Source organism: Cupressus sempervirens, chromosome 9 (genome assembly GCF_028749045.1).
Source record: "Cupressus sempervirens isolate cs-2001-9-10 chromosome 9, ASM2874904v1, whole genome shotgun sequence".
In the NCBI taxonomy this organism is placed as follows: Eukaryota; Viridiplantae; Streptophyta; class Pinopsida; order Cupressales; family Cupressaceae; genus Cupressus; species Cupressus sempervirens.
The window spans coordinates 539,499,062-539,525,974 of NC_143126.1; the positions used below are offsets into that span (position 1 = coordinate 539,499,062).

The window sequence follows — 26,913 nt, forward strand, 5'->3', positions numbered from 1 at the left end:
TTCTGAGTAATGGCGCAAACAAAGGTGGGAAAAGGATGTTAGATTTCTTTCTCAGATCAACAGGATTTTGTTGGGAAAGCGTATCTGAATAAGGCCTATGGATATTATGCCACAATCTGGTGCGTATTTCATTTTGAGGTTACTAAAATCTTGTGTGGACTCTAAAGCGTGCTTCCTTGTCATTGGCTCAACGTATTTAAATGCATGATTATTATCATCATAAATGCTTGGAATATAGGCTCATAGAAAACATTTTAAAAAAAGCTCCAAAGAAATATGGGTGTCCTTCTAGATGTCTCGTAGATATGAGATTTATTTTCTTTAGCTCTCGCATTGGCTATGTTTTCCTCATACTCTGTGAAAGGTTTATTAACAATACTTGTCTAGGATCGTGTGATATGAATCGTTCATAATTGCCTTCTATTTCTTGTGATGATTGAGGCATCACTTCGTTTTCACCCTACTTTATTATTCTGTGCAATTATTATTTCCCTTGCATGCAAATTTTCCTTCCTGAATAAATTTTATGTGTGTTTTATGTCCTTGTTGGTGGCCTTGATTATGCAAGCGACCATGGAGAGGAGTGGAGAATTGTGTTCTCCTGAGATGTCTCTAAACTAGTTTTGTGAAGCTTTCCTAGATTAAGGTTTGTAAGTGGCGTTGTTGTCGTAGATTCTATGAAGCAAAGAAAGCATTCGGATTTGTCGTAAATGACGACAAGAAGAGCAAATGACCATCATCTTAGCTAGGTCTTTGTATATTCCACATTTTTGCATAAAAATGAAATGTCACGTTGATTCCAACATTCATTTGAAAAGATACTATTTCTTTACAAAAGGAAAAGGAGGTTGGTTGGCCTCAACCGTATTTGCAGTTTGAACCATCAATATATCGACCCTCAATTATAATTCTCGTTCGCAGCAATACTAAAGATTATTTAAATTTGGATCACATTCTGTAATGTAATGAATGGGAGCCGAAAGCTTATTAGATGCTTATCAACAATCGAGGCATTTGCTATTAGAGGTCAGGGATGGATTGGAAAGGTTGGAGCACTATATATCTCACTATTCGATTTCATCTCCCAGAGCAAGAAAATGGTCACACAATGACTCTGCTCCTAACCTTGCTCAAACCCTCAAGAACGACCCATCTTAGCTCCTACAGTGCCAATATGGATAGGTCTCAATCAAATCTGGGTAAATGAATGTTGAACAGGTCTCAGAGAGTGAATGGGGACTCTTTTTGTTTATTGCAAATTTTTGGCAGGGAAGCACAAGCCATGAAATTGGCTCAAAATTCATCATTCATGCTTGACGAGGCATATTCCACAAGGATAGTTGTTTTATCTTAATTAGTTGAAGTTGTGTGCTCTTAAGAGGGAGATCGATAATGTCGATAGAGCAGGCATTGCAGATCTTCCACGTTTTGACAAGTAAAGGTGTCGTGTAGTGCCTTTCCCATTTGATTTCTATTATTCATCTTAATGGATGCAACCGTGATGATCTTGCTTTGTGAGTAATCGTGATTAGGACTCATGAGTGGTCTACACCCTTGGGGTTATTTGTTAATGTTATTGTACCGGTTGAATTAATTTATGCTTATGCCTGATTCATGAGATTATGATGTATTTGGTGGTTTTACTGAGGTTTGTTCTAGTAGTTACCTGGATTGATGTGGCATCACAATGTTGTTCCATGATTACCCTAAGATGTGAATAGTGGTTACACTGTGTATTATTGTATTGCTATACTTGACTAGGTTCTTGCAGCAGTGTTTACTCATGTGATGGACTATGTTGACCTATAGTGGCATTTATGTTGTTGAATAATTATTATTAATTCCATTATTAAATGCTTAAATTAATTAAAAATTTATTTATTTGTGTTGGATTAATTGATTATCGTGCTACAAATAATTACCTTGTCTCTTTAGTAAATTTATGTAAAAGAGTTATTTGAATGATTATTTAAATGAAATTAATTGATGCTTTAATTATGTAATTTATGTACTTGTTGCTTCGGCTATGATATATTGTGTGTCCACACTTGATTGTGTTCATTTAATGTGCAAGACCTATATCCTCAACAATAGCACATGGAGTCAGTGATCGGACCTTTTATGTTGAGACAATATTGTCCCTGTATGGACGATGTATCTTTTATCATTATTTTAATCCTCTGGTAATTGGTAAATCCGGATTCATAATGCATTATGTGATTAGACTCGTGAGTGTGTCTGTGCATTTAGGATTCTGCAGTTGTTGCGGAAAAGATTAAATTAAATGTTATTTTAGTGGCTTAAGGGGATTTAACTATTGGATTTAATCTTGATTTTATTGTCGGCTAATTTGTCGTAGTTGAATTCCAAGCAATAGGAATTGCCTGATTCATTTGGGTTGAGGGGCCAATTGGTTATTAAGTTATTCTAATAATCTAATTTATAAGTCACTTTGGAAAAGTGCTTATATTGGCAAAAATAAACCTTATTGTTCACTTTTCACTTTGAGTTTCATGTTTTGAAGAGCAAAATGCTCAAACCCTCTTGGCGCTGAAACAAAGATTTGTTCGTTGTGGGAGTTTGGCTTGGCAGATCTTTGCGAGATTGGTCTCGTTGAATTCCTATTGGGATTGCTCCACTTTGCCAAAAGTTTCAACCGATTCGGCGTGGTATTCATTTATTTCTTCCCGTTCTTTATTTTTACTAAACGTGCAAGGTAGAGCTTTTTGGTTTAAATAGTTTTAGCCCGTTTGAATTCATTCTTTCAATTGCTAAATGTTAGGGAGTGGAGTACTAGTGTTTCCCTCCATTTTTATGTAATTCCATCACCTGGTTGGACAGGTTTGAGCATTTGATGTTTTCAACATGTGAGTTTGAGGGTTTTCCTATTGTTATGCTGTTGGATTTTTGTGAAGTGTCCAGGTCCATGATTTTATTTGAAAAGTGCAATGTTGGGTGCATTTAGACCAATGGGTTTTACTTTCGTTGATTTTCAACAATGTTGACTTTTGAGCAATTTTCGCATTGCCTTATTTACTGTGCCACCTAGTTTTCTTGGATATTTCTTGGCTTTTGTTTTTGGTCATGGATCTGGAATGTATGTTACTTTCCAATCCAACCATGGTCTTTTTCATTGCATCATTGGGATTCGTGTAGAATCCTACTCTAGATTTAGGCTGGATGAGTGAGTTCATGATGTTTGGTGTTTTGTTGCCTTTTTGGGATTCAAGTCAAATCCGTACTCCCGAATATAGGCCAATTGAGTGACATTGTTTTACTTCTATCAATTGTTGCATTTCTCATATCCAACCCTCGCATTAGTATTATGTGATTACATTCATGGAGTTGGTTGTGCCCACACATGAGCATGTGTGCATGCGTAGGACAGGATCTTGTGAGACCCGAAACTCTCTAATGTAGTCCGGTTGAGGAATTGTTCATTTGAGGGTCGGGTTGGGAACTTGCATTGCCTTTGGGCACTCATCGTGTGATGAGCATGGGTATGTAGGGTAGACGTGTGGAGTGGCTTCTCTCGTATACCCCAGCTTGAAAGTGGCTGGCAAGGTAATGTGAAGAGGTTCTAACAAATGATAATCAAAATTAATTAATGGGGATTAAACTTAATAATAAGAGAACACCTAAACAGTTAAGCCGAGCATGTGTACCTAAACGGTTAAGCAAAGGGCATGTATCTGAACGATTAAGTCAAGGACATGGTGTGTTGCCTTGATTGGAGTTGATATTACCACACAGACTTATAGCTTGGGCTTTTCGATGCCAAGTGACTTACACTCCACTAGAGTCCCTACATAGTTATCCTATAGAGGTTATGATCAGTGACCTGATGTACTGCACTGTCTCATAATCATATCGATGTTGGGTATCATGTTCCCGATTGGCGTGTGTGTTAGCCTTGGGTGATTGTCTTATGTGATTGTGGTTGGGTAATTATCTTCATGAGCATGGTGGGTGTGGACCTATGGGTACCACGTGGTTGGGAGACGTAGCTACCTATACCATTGCTGGGGACCGGTGTAAAGAGATGGTCTACTTTGAGTTTGAGGCCAGTGTTAAATATTCACTTGGTACTTCGATGTATCCGAAGTATGTTCTCTTTTGATTTATGTTTTACCTTGGATGCAATAATATCATGTTTAGATGATGATTAGTATGTTACTTGATGCATTCCTTTATCATATTGCTTAGTTAAGACTTCTTACCATTGGTTTGGATCAGTGATGCTATTGGTAGATTAGCATGTTAGATGTTTCTTATTTCATGTGATGTTATTAGATAGATTATTAGTAAGAAAGATTTCCTGAGACACTCCAATGATCTTGTTGGCAAATTGAGGTTCATGCTTGGGGGTATAGTTAGGGCCCTTGAGGTCTCATGATGTCATTATGGCAGGGAGGAAACAAGCACGGTTGTATTGAGTTTGTTATATCATGTTTAGAAAGGAATATCTTATGGTTTTTTATTCCTTCTTACTATGATGTTGCTTACATTCATGTTCTAGTTATGATGTTATGGTTTAGATGAATACATGCTTTTGCTTCTTCATTCTAGTATGTGAGGGTTCTTTGATCTCTTTTATGCTTTGGAGTAATCATTCCTTGAGCTTAGTAGTTCTGATACTCTCGATGTGGAAGTTTTTACCCTACTTTGCCTCTTAGATGGCTAATTGGCCTTATGTTCTAAACCTGGGCGATATTTGTTCAGCATTGTGCGATACTAGTAAAGTAAAAAGTATCGCACTACAATAGTGCAGAGTATCATACAATACTGGTAAAGTATCGCACTACAGTAGCAAGTAGTATCATACGATATCGATAAAGTATCGCATGGCCATAGTAGAAAGTATTGCATGGCTATAGTAGAAAGTATCGCACGGGGTCTATGGGAAAATCTGCTTAGGCAAATAGCGAGCACTTTCCAACTTGTTTGATGTGCTCTTGAAGGAGATTTGGGTACCCTTTTGGGGGTTCTTGTGTTCTCTTCTTCCTTTACTTTTCTTCTTCTTCTTCCTTATACTTAAGACATATTTTATATAAGACAATTCATTTCAAATAGGTTCCAGACCTCTCCGAATTAAGATAAAGATTCTAGAATATCACAGGACTTTAGCAATTCAGACTTGATCAGATTTCAAGGCTTTAGGATTTCAGACTTAGCCAATTTTAGGATTCAGCATTTGTCTTTCAGCATGGGGTCCAGTAGATGAGTGGGTGTAACCTTGAGCCCTCATTCGATGCATGACTGTTTGAGGGTCTCTGCTTATAATTCTCGATTATGTTATGGCTAGTGGGGAATGGACTTGTATGTTTAACTATGCTAAGAACTTTTACCTTGGGCTTAAAAAGAACATCTCTTTCGAGTATTCTCATGATTCATGTGATCTTTGATTTTGGGTTTCGTTTGGTGCTTGGGGATTGTAGGAAGTGTTTGTAAGACTTCCATTGGTGTAAGTGAACATGTGAGTTTAGCCATGTTCCCTCTTTTGTTACCTTGTTTAGATGTTTCGTTCTTGCACTTGGTTACTTATGTTGTTATCTTATCTAAAGAAAAAAAAAAATTTATTCAGTGCATGTTTGATCCTTGTGTTCAAAGGATCTTCAAGTAGGGCATTACATGTCAACTAAGGATTATTAGTAAGGCATAGTGATCAAAAAAGAAATTATCGTGAAGTTTGCAGGTGTTCGGATGTCTAGTTTTGGTGTACCATGGATCAAACTGGCAGCCTCAAGCTATGGAATTTGAGTGCAGACAACAAAGAAAGAAATATAATGAAGAATTTAGGATTGACAAGACTGGTGATAGATACACTGGGGTTTTTATCTCTAGAATGCTATGTATCGAAAAAGACGGCGGTTATTTGCATAAGTTGTCCGTTGATCGTATACCTGTTGAACATAATTCTAGGATTGGGTTTGGAATACCTTATAGGTATTGAAGATATTACCATATGTTCTGTTGGAGTTGTCAGTTGGTTTTTCAGTACTGCCAGACATCAGCTTGGTTCTCAGTATCTCGTCCTAAATGTCGGTGCACTGTCATCAACTTATTCATCTTGGGGGTTAGAGTACATATCATTATTTTTCTTGTTTTGTGAAGAGTGTGTTTACTGCATAGGTTAATTAAGAAATGATTAATGCACACAAATAATGAATACGAACAGCAACCGTAGTACTCCTTTATTCGCATATGCCAACAGATTACATCTAGAGCATAGGATAAGATCAGATCCAATAAGATGATTTACAATGATCCCAGACAAGGTATAAATACTTTTTGCTAAACCTTCCCGAAGGAGTCCGTCGGCTACAAAACAATCCTAATCTACCCGTCAGCCAAAATCTTTACCGATGACATGAACCCGTCGGCCCGTCGGCTACAAAATCTTTACCGACGACAACACCCTGTCGGCTACAGTTTCTACCGACGACATCATCCCCCCCAAAAGAAAAAAGTCGTCTCCAGACGACAATTACAAAATATCCATGACAGATTAACAAAACAAAATACACTAATTGGTCTCCAAAATGTGTTGCATCTGCACCCTCTGTGAACACCATAGTGTCTCCTTAATCAAGCTAACCTTGACAGCCACCCGTGTCGCTTTCTCTGCTTCCAACTGCTAGGTACCCTGAGTCAAGCGTCACTGAATTGCCTTCAATTGGATGATCAACTCCTCTCGAGCTCTCTATGCATCCACCAAGATAGCCTCACGTCCAACACCTACTCCAAGTGCCTCTGGTAAACAGACACTCTATGCCTGCAGCAGCTTCAGGTCTCATCAACTGGTCACACTTCCCACGATTGATATCCGCAACGACTAGGGGTCTAGGGGGCAACGCCCCCCGCAGGGTCGAGGGGCAACGCCCCCCGCAGGGTCGAGGGGCAGCGCCCCTCGCAGCCAAGACCAAATTAGCACTCAAAAACCCACACAAAACTACATGGAACACACCATTTTTGTGATTTTCTTCCGATTCCACACTCTTTCTGGCAACCACTGATGCTTCCCCTTCCCTTTGGCATCATCCGTTACTCATTCCGAACTGCCTCAATCTGTCGTCATTTTTTTTTCTTTTTTAGAAAACCTCCTGTCGCCCTTCTGCATCTACCGGTGTACTGCAATCTTCTTCTCCCTCTCCAGTTCCTAACCGTATGGAATGGCTCCCTTACTGTTGCCTTAAGATCTATCCGTGGGAGATTGACCGACCGCCAAACTCAACACACCTCCATGGAAGCATAGTATAACCTTGCAAAAATAGGGACACACTACCTGCGGGAACTAGATAGTCATTAGAATAAGGCCACCTACGGGAGAGGAAAACCAACTGCGGAAGCACAAGGGTAGCCGCAGAACAACAGACCGCTAGCAGCCTGCTGAAGATGGAACATCCACTACAAAATCATCTGCAGGAGCCAATCGATGTCCATGGAAAGTCAACAAGCGCCCTCAGGGAAACAATAAGAGATCGAGGGGAACAACAGGTGCCCGTGAAAAATAAGACCCTCGCGAAACATGTTGTCCGTGGGACAACCTGCCTGCGGAGCAGCAGTCCGCAGATGAGTCCGCGGGCACACTTTGCCTCACACTTTCTTTTTTTTTCTTTTTTCTTATTAACTTTTTATTCTTTTTTTTTGAACAAAAGATACAACTACTCAATTTTCCATCCCAACCTTGCCAACCTACGACAACAAGGGAGACTGTCGGGCTTGGTCATTCTGCAACAACGACGAGCTTTTCTTGGCATGGTACATCTTCAGTTCCGACTCGTTGACTACCTGAGGCACTTCTTGCCTGTCCAAAGTCCACAATTTTATTGCTCCATTGTCGCCTACCTCCCGGATCTGATATGGTCCGACCCATCTGACCTTAAACTTTCCTAGTTTAATTTTATTCCGACCGTCGTACTTGAGTATCAATTGCTCCGGCTGAAACCTGTTGAGTTTGAGATGCTTATCATGCCACGCCTTACTTTTGTTCTGTGTCACCTCCGTGGCCCACTGTGCCTGCAGTCGTTGCTTATCTAGATTATTTCCTTGCTATCGGATCCCTTCAATTAATTTTATGGTGCGGTGTATTCTTTTCTTTCTATGCAATCCATTCACCATGTACCGGACAGTGGGATCTTTCTTTTTTTTGGGTTCGGACTGTATGTTCTTCCACTCAGCTTCAGTCGTAACCACATTTCTTTCTTACGCTTCTCTGTATTCCTTCGAACATTCATTTTTCTCTGTTTTCTCACCTCTGTCGACCCTTAACATATTACAACTTGGAAATAGTTCGTAGTCTTCTATCTGCCAATGGAAAAGGCCATTTGCCGAGTCTAGGTCATCGTCATTCGATCCTCCTAGTCTCAATACTCCTTCGTCCAGTTCCATTCTCCTCTTTCCTTCATCGTCACTTTCGTCTTCACCTTCTAAATCTAACGATGCTGCCTCCTCGCCTACCATTTGTGTGTGCAGGTCAATTATGAATCTTTTGCCTCTGCGCTCCATTGATGGGGTATTATGTTTCCAATCATGTTTTACTTTTGCTTGCATCAACCAATTACGCCCCAAAATAGCATCATATCCTTTTCTTTTCAATGGAATGACCACGAAGTCCAATAAAAATGGTTGCATTCCAATAGTTACCGGTTGCGCCCTCAAGGTTCCCAAAGGTTTGATCCCGTGCTGGTTTGCCGTGAGCAACTGGAATGTAGGTGTATATGAGCAATGTTAGTATGCTAATAGAAACCAAATTTAAATAAAGCTTCTACAAACTAAACAAAATTCATAAACTTCAAGATAGACTAAGATGAGCTCTCAATTGAGAATATGAGCCATTAATGGGCTCTCTCAATGAGAAGCTCTCTTGTTGAGTAGCTTCGTCTAAATAGATAGGATGTATGCTCAAGCTTATGTTTCAAAAAGGGCTTCAAATGGAGTTGGAATTTGGGTGTGAGTGTATGGTTTTGATGTAAAATGGCTTCTCAAAATGGCATTATGACTTTACTTCATGGATTGTGTTATTTTGCAAAGGGGAAGGATCCAATTTATAGGCAAGAGGCTTGAGGGATTGAGGGCTAAGATGCAAGGAGGGGAAAAAGCTCATGGAGGGCTCAGATTGCATGAGAAGAGAGCACATGGATTGTGCTTCCTTATAGCCAATCAAGGAGTGACACATGTCACATGGTGAGAGGATGGAGGAAAGGGGAAGGATGAGTCAACAAAGGAGGCTCAAGGGATAAAATCTTCATAAAGACCCTCATAATGACTTGTAAGAGCAATAACTTGTAAGAGCAATAAAAGGGCTTGTAAGAGTCATTTATGACCTAGTGGACTTCATAAAGTTTTATGGTTGAGATATTTTGAGGGTGATGAGAGCAATTTCGACTTGGACTTGATTAGAAAGGTTTTAAGCTTGTGCAAATGATTAGAGGATGGATTAGGATGGTTTAGGATTAGCGTAGGGATAGGCAAGTGGATGGCATTTAATGAGGGTGGGTGGAGGAGATATTTGTTAACTTTGGCTTGGGTTAGTAAGTTTTAACCCATGTTTAGGGAATGTGACAAGGTTAGGAGGGGATTAGGATTAGGTTTAAAGACATCTTCTAGAAGAGTCTAGACTTTGGATGAGGATAAAGACTTTTTAGAATAGTCTAGAATTTCCTAAGATGAGGATGAAGACTTTCTAGAAGAGTCTAGAACTTCTTAGGATGAGGATAAATTAGATTTTTAGGAAATAAATAAAGTTTTATTTATTTCAAGGGTTTGGGTTGAGGAGATATTTATTAAAACTTTTTTAATAAACATGAGGATTAATATTTAATCTTAATTAAATATTTTGAGTTGGGATTAGGGGTAGGAAATGATGGGATTAGCCTTTAATTAAAATTAAAGAAGGATTAGAAGATTTTGGAAGAGGTTAGTGGTCTTAAGGAAATTGGCCAAGTTTTGCGCAAAAAATAAATTTTGTATTTATTTTGGATTTTTTGGTCAATTTATTAATTAAATAATTAATAAATAAGGAAATAATGTTTAAATAAGATTTAAACATTTTTGGGAGGGATTCCTTAATTAAATATTTTTAATTAAGATAAAGGGATTTAATAGCATAAAAATTAATTAATTAATTAAATAAATAATTAATTAATAAATGATGATGTCATCAGGACTTTTTCAGAAAATAAAAATACTTTATTTTCTAAAGGTTTTTTAGGTGTCTACAGTAGGTGGCCACAACGTCGACTTTCCCAACTTCTTCCAAGTATCCTCTGGTAACACATTCACGCCGGACCCTCCATCGCAATTGTCTGTCAGAACATTTTCCAAAATCCCCATCTTGACGACCGCCGGATGCCTTCCCGTTGTGAGTGTCAGAAGCATTGGGTCTGTTGTCGTCGCTTCACTGCTGTCCCTTCCTGTGTCCTCCGTTGCTTTCGAAAATGGTGTATAATTCAGAATGGTCATCCATAACTAGGGCATTGTGAGAAGGTCACTTATCTTGACCGGTACCTCCATTTGTAAGATTTGCCATACAATGTTTTGTTCCGCGGAGTTCCTTGCCGAGGTGCCGATAATGTCTTTCAACTAAGATGTCTCTGCCTAGGATGCCTTTTCAATTTTCGCCCGCGCTTCCCCCAATTTCCTCTTTTCTTCCGCCAGGTCCGGGTACACCTTTGCTTGCCTCCATGTAATTGCCAGAACCTCCTCTTTGTCCGTCCTGACAATGATCAAATTTACTCCGAATTTTGGGCACTTGGCATCTTCATGGTCACCAAGTCTGCACCATCTACATAACAGTTTCGGTGTGTTCGTCGTTGTACAATCTCGGGGAAGTGGCCCCACAAATTGCATGTTCGACATTGAACAATCGGTCGTCCGTTTGCATCATACTGGATTCGATTTCGGTTGCCATTGTTATTGTTATTGTTCGCATTGTTATTGTTGTTTTGCCCTCTGCTATTATTCCTGTACCCACCCGAAGTGGCACTATCAATGTTTGCATTTTCGTTCCCTCTTGACGTGGAAGCTGCCTGTGCCAGAAACACCTACTGAGGTCCTCTGGTTTTCATGTTGAAGGGACATTCTTTTGTGGAATGTCCCATGATCTGGCAAATCTCACAAAATTGGTTGTTTGGACAGGACCCTTTAGTATGACCTTCCGTCTTACATTCTGTGCACCACAGCTCGCTTCCCTTTGTCTCCTTCTGCATGTTTTTAAACTCCATCATGCAGATCATGTCATTTTGTAGGGCGCGGACCTTCCTGCTACTATTTTCATCATCACTAGTATCCTCTTCCGAGGACTCGTCGTCATCTAAGTCGGAGGAATTATTCTTCTCCTTTTTCGTCTTCTGCTCGCTTTCCAAGTTTAGTGCTCTGTTGTATGCTTCCATGTATGACAACGACGGCACAATTTTCATTTTCTTCCACAACTTCGAGCGTAAGCCTTCCGTGAACCATCTTTTCTGAAGTCCGTCTGTTGGCTTATTTTCCATTTTATTTATCAAATCTTTTAATTTCCTGACGTAGACACGGACAGTTTCATTCTTCCCCTAATTGGTATTAAAGATCTTGCCAACAATTTCATTATCATCGCGCAACAGTTGAAATTCTGCGAGAAACTCTTTTTAATGTTATTCCAACTGTTTAGCTTCTGCGGATCTGTACTAGTAAACCAGTCAATTGCCACACCCAGTAGGGTGGCAGGAAATTGCCTCATCCAGTCGTCTCCATCAGTTATGCCATTTGCCCTCCAGATCATTTCACATGTTTTGCAGTGTCGAATGGGATCGATCGTACCATCACCATCGAACTTCGGCAATTTTTTTTTGGTCCCGCCATCACAATTGGATTTTGTAAACAGGCGTTGCTCGGTCCTGCAACACTAGCATTGTTCATTCCCACACTGGCGGTCTGTACTCCCACACCAACGGTCTACACTCTCGCACTGGCGGGCTGGTCTCCCACACCAGTGGACTATTCTCCCACACCGGCGGTCCACACTCCCACACCGACAAACTGTTCTCCCACACCGGCGATCTGCACTCCCACACCGGCAGTCTGCTCTCCCACACCGGCGGACTGTTCTCCCGCCATCTCAACAGCTGCAAACGTTGGTGAAGAAAGATCTTCTGAAGTGTATCCCGAACGAAGAGTTCATGCTCTTGCTCTGTCGGCACTCCGAGCCGTGCTAGTCGATGCTCTTTTGTCTGGATTCTCTTCCCTCGGCGAACACAAATTCAAAAACTCCTCCCATGCTTCTTCCACCAATTCCACCCGCTATCGAATCTCCTCCAACAATTCTTCTGCGCTCCTGTTTCTGTCAGCAATCTTCTGGAATCTCCTTTGATGTTCGGCTTGCTGTGCTAGAATTAAATTTTCTTGCACAGTACGGATTCCATCTTTTCCCTTGACCTTATTTCGATCCTTGTTAAGCTAATTTGGCATTAATCTTCATTCCTCCCACCTTCCAAGTTCATAGGGCAACGGCACCAAATGTTTACCGCATAGGTTAATTAAGAAATGATTAATGCACATAGATAATGAACACGAACAGCAACCGTAGTACTCATTTATTTGCATATGCCAACAGATTACATCCAAAGCATATGATAAGATTAGATCCGATAAGATGATTTACAATGATCCCAGATGGGGTATAAATACTTTCCGCCGAACCTTCCTAAAGGAGTCCGTCGGCTACAAAACAATCCTAATCTACCCGTTAGCCAAAATCTTTACCGATGACATGAACCTATCGGCCCATCGGCTACAAAATCTTTACCGACAACACCCTGTCGGCTACAGTTTCTACCGACAACAGAGTGCATGCTTACTTATGGATCTCTTGACTTAATTGAGAGGAGTTCTCTGTAAGCCTTGTTCATGCATTTTTTATCATCTATAGATGAGTATTGCTATGCATGTTGTGAATACGCAATTACAAGAACATCAAGAGAGACTGGACTACATACAAATAAGTATCCTATGATTATTGAATTTATGTCACAGAGCTAGAAGTATTGATTACTTTCGAATATTTATCTCTACATATCTTTTGATGATAGATTGATTTTATTAATCGCTCTTGGTCATAGGATGCAACAAGAATCAATGAGATGGGGAGATTGCTTACTTAATTGAATTGATGATGCATATTTACATTCAGACATGAGATTCAAAGGGAGCTTGTGATTCAGAGGGAGATGTTCTACCTCAGAGGAAGGTTACAACAACTATCTTATTGTGGTAATTTTCTTGTTGATTATGAATTCTTATTCATGTGAAAATGATAAAGTAGTAAGGACAGCTTGAAGAACTCTTTCACTCATGAGGGAAATCATAGTAAGCATCATGTAGAGAGAGTTTGTGATGTCATCATGTTGAGTGATTCTATGATGAGAATTGGATGTCATGTTGAGAGAGTCCATAACAGCATCATGTTGAGAGAGTCAGTGATGTAAGCTGGTTGTGAGCCTTCCAGGCATTTCATATTGAGAGATTCCATGATAACATCACTTACAGAGAGTCTGTGATGCAAACTGGTTGTGATTCTTGCAGTCTTTGATTTTTCATGTTGAATGATTACATGAATTACATTATTCTGAGATAACATGTTTTTTATGAGAATCTATGTGATTAGAATTTATCATTGATATTTTTGGGTTGCAGCAATGTGTGATTGCTATGCTAAAGATCTCTCTCTCGCTAAGAGGGACGATTGAAGATGGTAGCTACGATAGAGAACTTTATCTCTAGCTTTAAGAATATGGTCGTTATAACCGTTATGGTCACCTTCAGTTCAAGAGGACATTTGTAAAAATAATTGAGATAATATTAAATGTAGTGACATGTCTCATACATCATGCATAGAGGCATACATTTGTAATACGAAGAATCATGTTTTGGGAAATTGAAGAGACCTTCGGTTATAATGTGAAGAGTCTCTCTATTTGTTATATATATTGCATCAAATGAAAAGTATTGTACACTTGAACATTTTATGATCAATAAAGTGATATTTATGTTGTGTGGTTCGGTTTTTCCCCTTCATCTGGAAGGGTTTCCACACGATAATCTAGCGTCTCTTGTTTCAATTTTGGCCCTTCCTTATTGCTGTTTATCTTTATTTATGAGCCAAACTTATCAATGCAAGTCGAAGTCTCAATACTATTCTTGAAAACTTTCATACTTGAGTTTTGCAGATTAAAAAGATGCACCATTATATTTCTTTGTATGATTGTACTTGATTTTCTTTGAAAATGTTTACTATGTAGCACTAGTCATAGTGGCTACTGTTGGATGATCCACTTCTGCCAAAGGAGAATAGTGACTCAGATGATTTCAAGTCTTTGGATATGGATAGCCAAATAGTTTCATAGTCAGTCATGTTTTGATGTTTAAGGCTTCTGAATATATGTTTGTGACTTTAAGATATTTATAGATTATGGATCTTTTATGTTATAGACTACTATTATAATGCTATATTGAAATTTAATATTCTGATATACTAATGCTCTCATGATTTATTTTCATATTGATATTGTCATTATCAGTTATTGGCATTTCTCTCTGTAATACATTTATACATTTGAAAAAACATATATATAAACTATCACCCCCCATCCTTGTCCATAAAACACCATGGAACATGTTGATGTTATGTAGCTGCAGGAGTTATCTTTTACTGTTGGTGAACTGCAGAAATGATCTCAGTCGTAGAAGCAAGTATTCTCATATACCATCTCTTTTTATAATGCCTGCCCAAATGTTTCTACTTCATCATCAGTGGTTATCTTCATATGGACAGACACTTCAAATAAATGAAGAGTCGTTTGTTTTGGCATCAATTGTATTGGTGTCGCTTCATTGGCAATGAAGGGTTCACCTCTTTGTGTGCGCAAACATATTATTTATTCATGGCACTTGTGTGCCTAAAGGTTTTTGTTCTTGATATTTTGTGCTTTTTGGTCGACTATACTATTCATTCATTGTTGGAGAGCTTAGATACTGATTTGGATGTGGATCCGGACGCAGATGTGAGAAGTAGGTGCACGGATGAGCAAATTTTTTTATGGGGATGCGGATGTGTTTGGCTGCATTGTATATGTATATGTATGTGCAAAGAAATGAAAGACATATACAAAATTAAAACATTTGATACTATGATACTTAAAACTTCACCAATACATATTCAAATTTGAAATTCAAATCTTCAATAAGATTATAAGCCATATCATATACGTCTATGTTCACGATTCCAATGCAAATCAAAAAACATCACAATCACAAAACCAAAATATAGTTCATGATTAAATGTTCATCAATCTGAATCTGAATCATATGGATTTGTAAAAAAATCTTCAACATCTCCAACTCCTCCAATTGCCGCAAGTTCAAGATCATTTGAAGCGAAAATGCTTCCACTTGTGTTGGATGCACCATGTATCGTGATATTATCAGCATCATTATCCATGATTGTAGTAAGATCTTGAGTCGTTGCATCCAAGTTTGCACACTTGGGTTCTACATCCGGATTCTTGGGTGCCCCTTCCCTACAGTGATTCTCCTTACGTGACAAAGACACAAGTTGATATGAATTAAACTGAGTCTTTAGCTTTTTTAGAGCCCAACCAGTTACGCTTCAGTAAGTGGATAAAGTGAGTATGTTCTCTAATTTTGTTCAGCAACAAAAGAACTTGCAACCTGGACAATGTTCACAATAACAAAATTAATTATTAAATTAAAACATAAAAAATGTAAAGCAATTTAAAAAATTGTAGAATACAATTGGTAAAAAATAAACAAATAAAACTTACTTGACTGCAAGAGGATTATGATTGCGAGAGGTTGTAGATGCTTAAATGGTTGATCATAGAAGCACCACCATGTGATAGCTCCCATGTCCCATTGGTCCTTTATTACAAGTTGACTTAGTTTTGCTCGCAAATCAAATAAGCCAAATTCAGTCCTAACTTTTTTGTGAATGTCATTATCTAAGAAGAATCTTGCAAAAGCTTTGTAGCGCACACTAGCAACTTTTTCATCAGCATATGGTGATATTCTATCTAGTATACAAAGTACTTCTTTGCAATAGTACCTTGGAGATGAGGCATATGCAAGGAGGTGCAATGGGGTAATCATCTTTTACCAATGATGAATGATTATTTCTAGTTGATTGCATAAGGCTTCACATTTTGTGAGGTGATTCTCATGTTTTTGTATAGTAAGTTTTACCTTCTCTACCATTGTAATATGCCATCATAGACATCCCCAAACAAGGTTGATCTATATTAGCAAAGCAAAGCATAGGCATGATAGGGTTTGTGAAATCTAATACAAATTGCACATGTGCCCACCAATTGTCATCCAAGATCAATGCCTTGACCTTTTGTGCCATCTTTGAATTCAAAGCATTCTAGTACTCCACTGGCTAGAAATAACCATTTGTCTTAATGCCCCTTGCACCTTGACAAATCATCTCATAACAATAGTATGAGATGCAAATCGGGTTTCAGCCACCTAAGTAAGTTAATCAAAACAATATGTCAATAAATATTAAGCAAAGTTATACACAGTTTGATGATTGAACATGACATAAAATATATTCAAATTAAATTAATAAGTTAAATTAAGTAATTACAACTTACCTTCAACAATTCTAATTTGGAGAATGATCTAAATATCGATTGTGACATGTGATGATTCATCACAAACATTTGTATCTCCTCCTCCTCTTAGTAAATTTGCTTAACCCAATCTGAATGCTAATCTATTGCATGACCAAGTTTAGGGAATGTACGATGCATGGTGTCCAAAAGATATGGTCATATCGACCCTTAACCAAAGCCCTTGCACCCCTACAAGTTTTGGGATTATTTGTGATCACTTGGACTACATTCTCACTACCCACTATCTCTATGGCCTCAATGAGAATTTTGGAAATGAATTGTGAATATTTCACTTTCCCTTCACTGTCAATTGCTTTCAAAAACATTACCCCTTTGGGTGACACTGCAATCACATTATTCAATGGTCGGTTTCTCATATCTTTCCATGCATCTGAAACAATAGAAACACCCAAAGTTTTCCATGAATATCTAATTGGTTGAATAGCTTTCTCTACACAAGCCTTCTCTGACGAAGTGCAAGGCAGGAGAATCCCCAAAGGAGATGTCCTAGCCTCCATCTATACAACCACATGGCAGAAACACAACAACAAGAAACAACAATGCAAGATCTAATACCAAATTACAATAATATATTCATAAAATATAACTGATTACATGCAATGTGTCGGGCTGTAAGGCCTTCCCAATTACGGCCAAATACAAAGCAAGTAATAGTTCTGCAAGATCACTCAAGATCCAATCCAAACACTAGCTAGTCCAGATCCACACTCTGGTAGAAACCCCCAAGGAAGATCTCAACTTGTGCTCGCAAGCCCACCAAGCAATACCCTTGTTTTCCAAGCCGCAACTACTAGCTCTTCTCCAAATTCGCTCTTCAAGCTCCTCTTCTCCACAATGGATAATGATGACTAAAGACTTCCCCACAACCCCTACTTATACCAATCTAAGCCACAAGTCGGCCTGCAACAACAATTAAATGCCCAAAATCGATATCTAAGTAAAATAGCGATATCTTCTAGCTCCGGTGGAATTAGAACTCATGCTTTGAACCATAGTTAGTACTCTAGGCCCTCTTCAATCTCTAAAATTTTCATAAATTAGTTACACGGCCTTCAACAAGCACCAAATTCCTAAGCAAGGCCGAGCTCCTCCCAGACCATGTTGAGCAAAGAAAGACCATGCCGAGCAACCAAAGACTGTGACGAGTCCTCAAACCATGCTGAGCAACCAAAGACCATGCCAATTCCCCAATCCATGCCGAGCAACCAAAGACCATGCTGAGTTCCCAGACCATGCCGAGCTTCCGGTGTATGCCAAACACCAGTATCTGCCAAGCTCCACAACACTTAACCAAAATACCTCCAAACATGCAGGATTGCAAGAAAACCCAAGATGCTCTTGCATTAGACATCCTAGGTTTGAAAAGATGTTCTAGTAACTGAAAGAACATCTTCTGGGATTCAACACATAAATCTCAAACTGGTTCTTCACATACATATCCTCTGAGTCTTCAACTTGTACACTCTTTCCCTTGTTTTTCTTCTTCACATCCACCACAGGTGTTCTATAGGTCTGCTTTCCATGCTAATCTCCATCCTTCTCAGAATCTGCCAACTCAACTTGGCTGCCAATACTCACGTCACTCCAACTGAGCTCTTTATTCTGCACAGGAATTAGGGAAAACTTCCTACCACCTTTCTCAACAGTAAACACATTACTAACACAATCATGCACAGCTGTGCAATCATACTGCCAAGGTCTACCAAGTAACACATGACAACTGTTCATATCCAATCACACAACACTTGATCCTTATACTGCCTAATTTGGAAATCAACAAGGCATTGCTCCCTCACTTCCAAAGCATGCTCACCTTGCAACTAGCCAATCCTATAAGGATAAGTATGTCTCATTCTCTTCAAACCAAGTTTCTGAACCATCTCTTCAACAAGAAGGTTATCAGTACTACCACCATCCACAATCACTTTGTAGACTTTACCACCAGACTTACAACGAGTTTTGAACAAACTAGTCCTCTGACAAGAATCCAATGTTCTCACCAACCAATAGTCGTCAAGCCAGCAAACTCTCTCTTTGTTCAGGCTGACTATCCTAGACTTCGACCTCATTCACAATAGCAGTTGTCCTACCAATCAAACATTCAAAAGATCTATGCCCTTCTTGACCACACTTGAAACAATTACCTCTAAACTCACCTCCACCTATCCTCCTTTTCTGTTCAACAGGTTTTGGTTCACCTTCTACTTTCGGTTTAGCTTGTGCTGAACTATCCTGCTTCTCCTTCCCTTAGGAACTACCTTGATTCTTCCTCTTTAGCTTCTCCTCTGCTCTCAAAGCATACTAGTAAGCATCCTCAACTAAAGAAATATTTAGCATACCAACCTCATCTTGAATATTGAATCTCAAACCATTGATGTACCAAGCTACCTTCTCTTTTGATAACTCTCTAAGCCTAGACTGAACAGTCAACTTGTAGAACTCCTCTGTGTAATCTTTCACAGTCATATCCTTCTACTTCAGATTCTACAACCTTTTAAACAACTCAAGTTCATAATCAACAGGAATAAACTTAGCCTTCAACTTAGCCACCATCAATTTCCATCTAGTGATCCTCATTTCACCTTCCTCTTCTCTATCTCTTTGCAATTCCTTCCACCAAAGAGCAGCATGTCCCTTACACTTTGTTTGTGCCAACCTTACTCTGAGCGGATCCTCAATATCCTAAAGCTCAAAGTAGTCTCCCAATTCACCAATCCAATCAATCAGGTCTTCAGGATTCAAAGTACCCAAAAAATTAGAAACCTCCATCTTATGCTTTAGCTTCAACTGAGATTCAGGTTGAGCAAACTGACCAACCCTATTTCCCATAGGTCTCTCCATACGATTAGTTCTGGCCTCACCACTTGATATAGCAAATTCAAAGTCTTCAGCAGCTTCCTCATAACCATCTTCAGTACCTGCATGTCTAGGTACACCACCCAAAGCACTTACAATTTTAGCAATCATGTCACTCTTCATCGATGCAATCTCAGATCTCAACTCTGCTCTCATCTTCTCTGAGATCCGTTCTTCTATAGTATTAGTAAGATCAGCAACTGCCCTAGGGTCCAATCTTTTTGGAGGCATCTTCCATAATTTTAGGAAATCCTAAGCAACAAATCCACCAACCAAAAGATCAATCAACCGCAAGATCAACCTTCATCAACCCAAGTCCTAGTACAAACTGTCTCAGCTTCGATGATCTGTCTACACACTCAGGAAAAACCTTTGCTCTGATACCACCTGACATAGTGCAAAGCAGAAGAATCCCCAAATGAGATGTCCTAGCCCCCAGCTACACAACCACACAGCGGAAACCCAACAACAAGAAACAACAATGCAAGATCTGATACCAAATTACAATAATATATTCATAAAATATAACTAATTACATGCAATGTGCTGAGCTGTAAGGCCTTCCCAGTTACGGCCAAATACAAAGCAAGTAATAGTTTTACAAGATCCTCAAGATCCAATCCAAACACTAGCTAGTCCAGATCCTCACTCTAGTAGAAACCCCCAAGGAAGACTTGTGCTCGCAAGCCCACTAAGTAATCCCCTTGTTTTCCAAGCCGATGCTACTAGCTCTTCTCCAAATTCGCTCTTCAAGCTCCTCTTCTCCATGATGGATGAATGATGACTAAAGACTTCCCCACAACCCTTACTTATACCAATCTAAGCCACAAATCGGCCTAGATCACAAATTAAATACAAATACATAAATAAAATGCCACAAGTCAGCTTGCAACAACAATTAAATGCCCAAAATCGATATCTAAGTAAAATCGTGATATCTCCTAGCTCCGGTGGAATTAGAACTCGTGCTTGGAACCGTAGTTAGTACTCTAGGCCCTCTTCAATCCCTGAAATTTTCATCCTCTAACTCATTGTGGAAAATTAGTTACACGGCCTTCAACAAGCACCAAATTCCTAAGCAAGGTTGAGCTCCTCCAAGACCATGTCGAGCAACCAAAGACCATGCTAAGTCCCCAAACCATGCTGAGCAACCAAAGACCATGCCAAGTCCCCAAACCATGCTGAGCAACCAAAGACCATGCTGAGTTCCTAGACCATGTCGAGCTTCCAGTGTATGCCGAACACCAATATCTACCAAGCTCCATAACACTTAACCAAAATCCCTTCAAACATGCAAGATTGCAAGAAAACCCAAGATGCTCCTGCATCATTCTCTTTTTGCAATAGACTGCTACGCACATTTTCGTACCCGAGACTTGTGTAATCAATCAGTATTTTATTTATGGCTGCTACGATTTTCATTCAATATGGAGATCTCACCAAGTTGAAAGGAAGACCATTGGCATAGAGGCAACATGCATTGGCTTGATCAGCAAGATTTGTTGCCTCCGTTTTAAATGCAGTGTCCAATGGATCTCTCTAGTGGATGGTAGTTTCTACTTCTTCCTCTTCCCCTCCTAGTACAAGTACTTGCAAGAAAGGATGTTTGGAGGATACAATTGGTTCAATGGGTGATTGCATTATTTTGTTTACAGATAGAGGTTGATAAAAACTATGGTCTGATCTTTTAAACAATTTATCAGCAGCTTCTTGTTCTTTTACAAATGAAGTTATTTGTGCATTAGACATCCCCTTCCCATTTGTGCCTTTGCACATTGCAAATCCTTTACCAGCAGGGCCCATAAAATAAAGTTTGACCTAAGAATATGAGCTATTGAATGCTTTGCCTTTGTAGCTTTGACAATAAATACACTTCCAAATATATGAGCCACCTCCAAAAACATGTGAGATTCTTGTAGTATGTGTCCATAAAGGTTATCCTACATCAATTTTAAGACTATCAGCTCCTTGCCCTCCCACCAAACTTTGACTACCATTGGCGGTCATTCTTGTACAATACAATCTAATTTCTTGCTATGCCTTTAACAAGATATAAATAAATTTAAACTAGAAAATAACTATGAACATCAAGCATAAAAGTGCAAAAATATGATACAAAATTACTTAAATAGATAGCCAAACTTGTTTCTTTATTTCTTTTTTTTTAATAAATAATGAGAAAAACTTTAAAAATTTCTTCACAAACTTGAAAAAAATCATCCAAATCTCAAAAAAATTTATTAAATAACTTGAGAATGGGATCAAATGCTTAAAACTTCTTTGTATAAGCCATCTCTTGCCTTGTGAACGATCTTTTCCGAAAATAATCACCTTGCCTTCAAAATGTCAAAATGGAGATCAAATGAGAAGATAGTCTAGCTATAAACAAAATGAGATGAAGAATGGTTGAATGACCTCTTTTAGGGCCGTTATAGGGTTTAGAAGCAAAAAATAGGTTTTAAAACTCTTATTTGCATGTGCGAAATTATAAGTCAAAAGGCAAAAAAGCAATAATTTTTTTTTATGAGTCTAGGCTTGTGGTATTACGATATATATAGTTTCTATTTACTCTCTCTTCTGTCTTATTGTAATGGTCACTCTTTTTGTAATGTTTTCATAAACTCATTCTGTTTGTTATGGAAACTTTCTTTTTCACTCTACAAGAATGTTTTTATTTCTTCTCTCCTGTTCATTATAGAAACATTCCCTTGTATCTTGTATATATAGATCATTCATGATCTTTGTTAAATAACACATTCATTATTTTACCATAATATGGTATCAGAGAAAATTCTTGGCCTCTTCAAAAAAAAATTCATTTTGAAATTATTAGTTCAAAATTTTCGAAATATTTGCCCGAGTGTGTTCAAAATTTGCATCTTTTCTTTCCTCCAAACCCGACTAGGGAGTTAACGTTCAATTTTTTTCTACAATTTTATGGCCTTCTTTTTGGGCATTTTCAAGCTGACTTTTTCTACACATCTTCTTCAAAGGACGACATCTAGGGTGTTTTAAACCCCTCCATCTCTGATTTTCGTCTAGCAGTTTTGTTTTCCACCATTCTTTTTACAATCAAATCTATCATTTTTGTTTTTTTTAAATGGCTAGGGTTTCTTTCAAAACTCTCCTTTTCCGTGCCAATTTTAAAAACTTTTTGTAGATTCTACTTGAGTTTTTGCAGATCTTAACTAGGTCGGTCTATATATTTTTCTTGGGTGCATCATTTTTCGTGCCTTGAATTTCAAGCCAGCAAATTCAAAATCTAATTTCAAATTCTTTGTGGGTTTTTTGAACTCTCTTTTGAATGACTTCAAATTTTTTGGGTCTTTCATCAATCTGCCTCGAAGTTCGTGTCATCTCCTTTTTTTCACACTTTTTCATTGGAAAGCATGTAATGGCATCTCTCACCAATCTTCTCTTAGAAGGCAATCAACGATTCAACAGAAAGAACTACAACACTTGGAAGCAGAGAATGACAATGATCTTCAAGTATTCAACGATTCATCCTTTTATGCTTTTTGAGGACATGCAAAAAAAAAGAATTTTGAAGATAGATTGACCATTAAGGGAGGGTATTACGATACTAGATAGTTTCTATTTACTCTCTCTTCCGTCTTTCTCTAATGGTCACTCTTTTCGTAATAAGATTGTTTCTAGTTTCTATAAACTCCTTATGTTCGTTATAGAAACTTTATTTTTCACTCTACAAGACTGTTTCTATTTCCTCTCCCAAGTTCATTAAAGAAACATTCTCCTATATCTTGTATATATTGATCATTCATGATCTTTGTTAAATAACATTTTCATTATTTTACCATAATATCTAGAGGCTTCCAGAAATGCCCGTATGCCCGTGGAAAAACCACCCGGAAGCGCCTCCAGGCATCCAGAGGCAAGTGGAAGTGAGTGACAGGCTTCCACTTGCCTCTAGATGCCTGTGAAGCACTTTTGGGTGGCTTCCACAAGCATCCACCTCTAGAACCGCCTCCACAAGTATTTGCTTCCACTTCTGTTTCCCAACCCAAAATGCCCGCATCGGCTTCTAATTTGCAGAGACATTAAATTTGAGTATTGATTAGAGCATTCTTTGTATCAGAGAAGAATTCTTGTTTGTGTCTGCAGATTCAGTAAAGAGATTATTATTACTTTGTAAATCAGAATTATGTTCTTCGTTAATAAAGTGATTCTGTTGTGGCTAGGTTTTTACCCTCAAGTTAGAGGGTTTTCCAGGGGTAATTTCTGTGTGCTGTGTTATCCATTTTGTTTTTATGCTGTGTTCTTTTCTCAAAAAAATCAACAGAAGATAGTTAAAACTTTAAAGAAATATATAGAATTGTAAAACTAATTACATTTGATAGTATGATAATTTGTCCTTGATCAGTGCAAAATGCCAAAATTGTAGTGACAAATAGATTAAGTGCCAATTGATGGTTCACAATTTCAATATTATGTCATATGCCACATAATATATATCAGCTGCCCTTTAGAAAACCATACTGAGAAGAATGAAGAGAGTAAAATACCTTTTGAATTGGGTGAAATGGTGTTTGGAGGGCGGGGGGTTTAGGGCCTTTGGATGGATCAAAAGAAGTTATTAAATGTCTTTTTTGTTAGTTTTTCGAACTGAATGCCTTGGGTGCATGCAGCTACACACTGGTATGTACCCAGCATACTAACGAATGAACCCGTACTCAAATGCACCTGGTATGGGCGAGGAACAGAGTTTGAGTATACACATAACATAGTAGATCACTACTTCAGATGAAAAGCTGTTCCATAAAAGAGGTCTTAATCATCTGAAGGATTTAGTTATTTTAAGGCTTGGTTGAGAAAAGCAATTTGTTGGGCTCAAAGCCTCAATCTCCTGATATGTACTTGACGGGAGTTTCCTTCCAAAGCGAGCTTGAACAAATTAGTTTTGGTAAGATGTCTAATCAGATCAAATCACTTGAAGGAAAGTGATGACCAAATGAAGCCCACATCAGCTACACATATCTCATTTTTTTCAAGATCTAATTATTCCTTCTTCCACTTGCAAGCTGGGAAAATAAACTTCAATTATGAAGAACAGTGACTGCAACTCAGCGATCAGACCTGAAAAGTATGCTTGTAGTTGCTCATAAAGCAAGTATAATACTGAAAACTGCTTACTGCATAAAAGATAGCCTATCTACAAACAAGATATTGATTATTTTTGTTCATGTACCGTGGCTATAATTAAATACTTGCAAATAAAAGATCGGCATCTTTACACCAAGTAACTTATAATATGTAAGTGTGGTCAACATCATGATAACTAGGGATTCAAAACCTTCTGTTCGTTTGGTTCGTGGAATTTAAAAAACCGGGATTTCTACAAACCTTGGTTTAGCCAGATCAAGGTTTTGCAAATCTTCGTTCTGATTTTTGAGATTTTACTTGAACCGTTTGTTTCACTCGGAAGATGCATGTGAAGACACATTTTTATGTGTAAGCTTGGAGTTGAAGGCAAATTTCAAAAAGTAGTCCAATCTATTGTTTTTACGCTCCTTACAAAACATAACCAGGTTTTGATTTTCAATTCCCACTTGCTAGTAGGAAGTTGGAAAACCTGGTTTTGAGGCAAAATTGGAAGTCCGGTATGCTAATTCCATTTTGTCAAATTTGAAACAAAGGCAAAAAATTTCAAATCTGGATTTTGAAAAAGTCAATTCCTGTCATCTTCCAGGAACCAAACAGAAACTTAATTCAAGAAATTATAACCAATAACACAGAGCTGTTTCCATTTACAAATCATATTACCTTTTCCCTTGACAAAAATAACACAATATGAAACAGTTTATTCGTACAGATAAACATTGTAGTTATACAATATCATATCCGATTCGAGTATTGTACTTTAAAGTAAATACTCATTTTAAACATCAATGTTGAATCTTGATGATCGTACTCGCGATAATTTGTCTCGATCTGCTTATATGCACTACTCACTGCAGATATCAATGTTGAGGACTGCATTAAGAACATGGTCATTGATGATTGCATTCTGAAAATACATATGATAGTAAAAAGAAGACCCAACTAATTTAAGATGCAAAGTTGAATTGGTGAGGATGATGGTGTTTAACATCATCTACCAAGCTCGAAATCTCGAAAATGAAATTTGGACTGGGTTTCATTTATGGTAATTTTGGCAGAATAAATTCCCCTTTTATGACAGCTTAGCCAAAAGTAACTTCAAGAATAGGTAGGAGTTTATTCAAATGATTGTAATCGATGTAATCTTGTTGAATTTATTTTTAAAAAACAGCAAATTCAAGATTGAACCTGGTAAATCTTCGAGGAACATTCAATGATTTCTACACCAAACGTAAAGAATCGTTTATAACAGAACTTAATGTAATCCAGCTTTAATACAAGACCATACATAAATGTTCTGTTTAAATTCAGGGTAGAACCATAAAAGTTCTTCACAATTAAAGGGCAAAAATGGATAGCAGGAATGTGTAGATTCAGTGGATATATGCAAGTACCTCTGTATAATCAACGATACATACCTTAAAAACGCTACCTGATGCATTGCAAATCACCATTCAATTCCAAATTATCTTTGGTGAGTTGGTAAAAGTTCAGGTACTTCAACATCCGCCGTCTTGCCCTTGTAAATTTCAGATAACATTTCGAACTCCGGACTGCCGGATAGAAACCTTCGAGTGAAATATTCCTCACTTATTATCAGACTTGTAAACAGACCGATTGGAAGATCATGGCGAGCTCGCAATGTATGAAGGTGCTGAAACACTTTATACCGTGGCATCATCCTTTTCTCTACACTTAATTTGAAAAGTACGGGACATTTAACCACAACATTTGGATTTAACCCCAGAGTACATGTCAAGAACTTCATGTTCTTCTCTATCTTACGTACAGATGCACAAAGTAATCGAGGATCCTTGACAAGAATTTGTTTGATCTCATGCTCTAGGAGGCCCGCGTCTTCCAAAATCTTTATTTTTTCATTCACTAGTTCAACATCACAAGACGCAATCCCAGGTACCTTTCTAAGAGCCTTAAATAGGTTAGTCTTTGACCGAAAAAACTTGATTAGAAATAAGATTTTCGGAGCGAGAGTTTCATCCAATCTGAAATTGAGAATTCTGGGATTGTGGGAGATGATATAGTTCATATGGTTCAAATGCATACATGAAAAAAGACTCATTTTGATTGCATGCTATAACCGATTGTCCTCGACTATCCTCAATCTGCCAAAAAAAAGTCATTTAGTTGAGGTGAGATTCATTTTCTATAATAGCATGACTGGCTCACACTATTGTAATGTTGGATAAGATTGTTTTTGTTTTGAAATGTCTTGCAATCTTGTGTTTTT

General features: G+C 38.2%; 1 long non-coding RNA gene across 2 annotated transcripts in view; it reads right to left on the reverse strand.

Annotated features, from left to right (window-relative positions):
- Positions 1-26,795, reverse strand: part of LOC149539746 (uncharacterized) — a 53,178-nt gene extending 26,383 nt beyond the window's left edge. For both annotated transcript variants that reach the window (XR_016356296.1, XR_016356297.1), the window contains exon 1: positions 26,084-26,795. This is a non-coding gene — a long non-coding RNA (uncharacterized LOC149539746). The remainder of the gene's footprint in view (positions 1-26,083) is intronic.
- Positions 26,796-26,913: the final 118 nt, after the last annotated feature.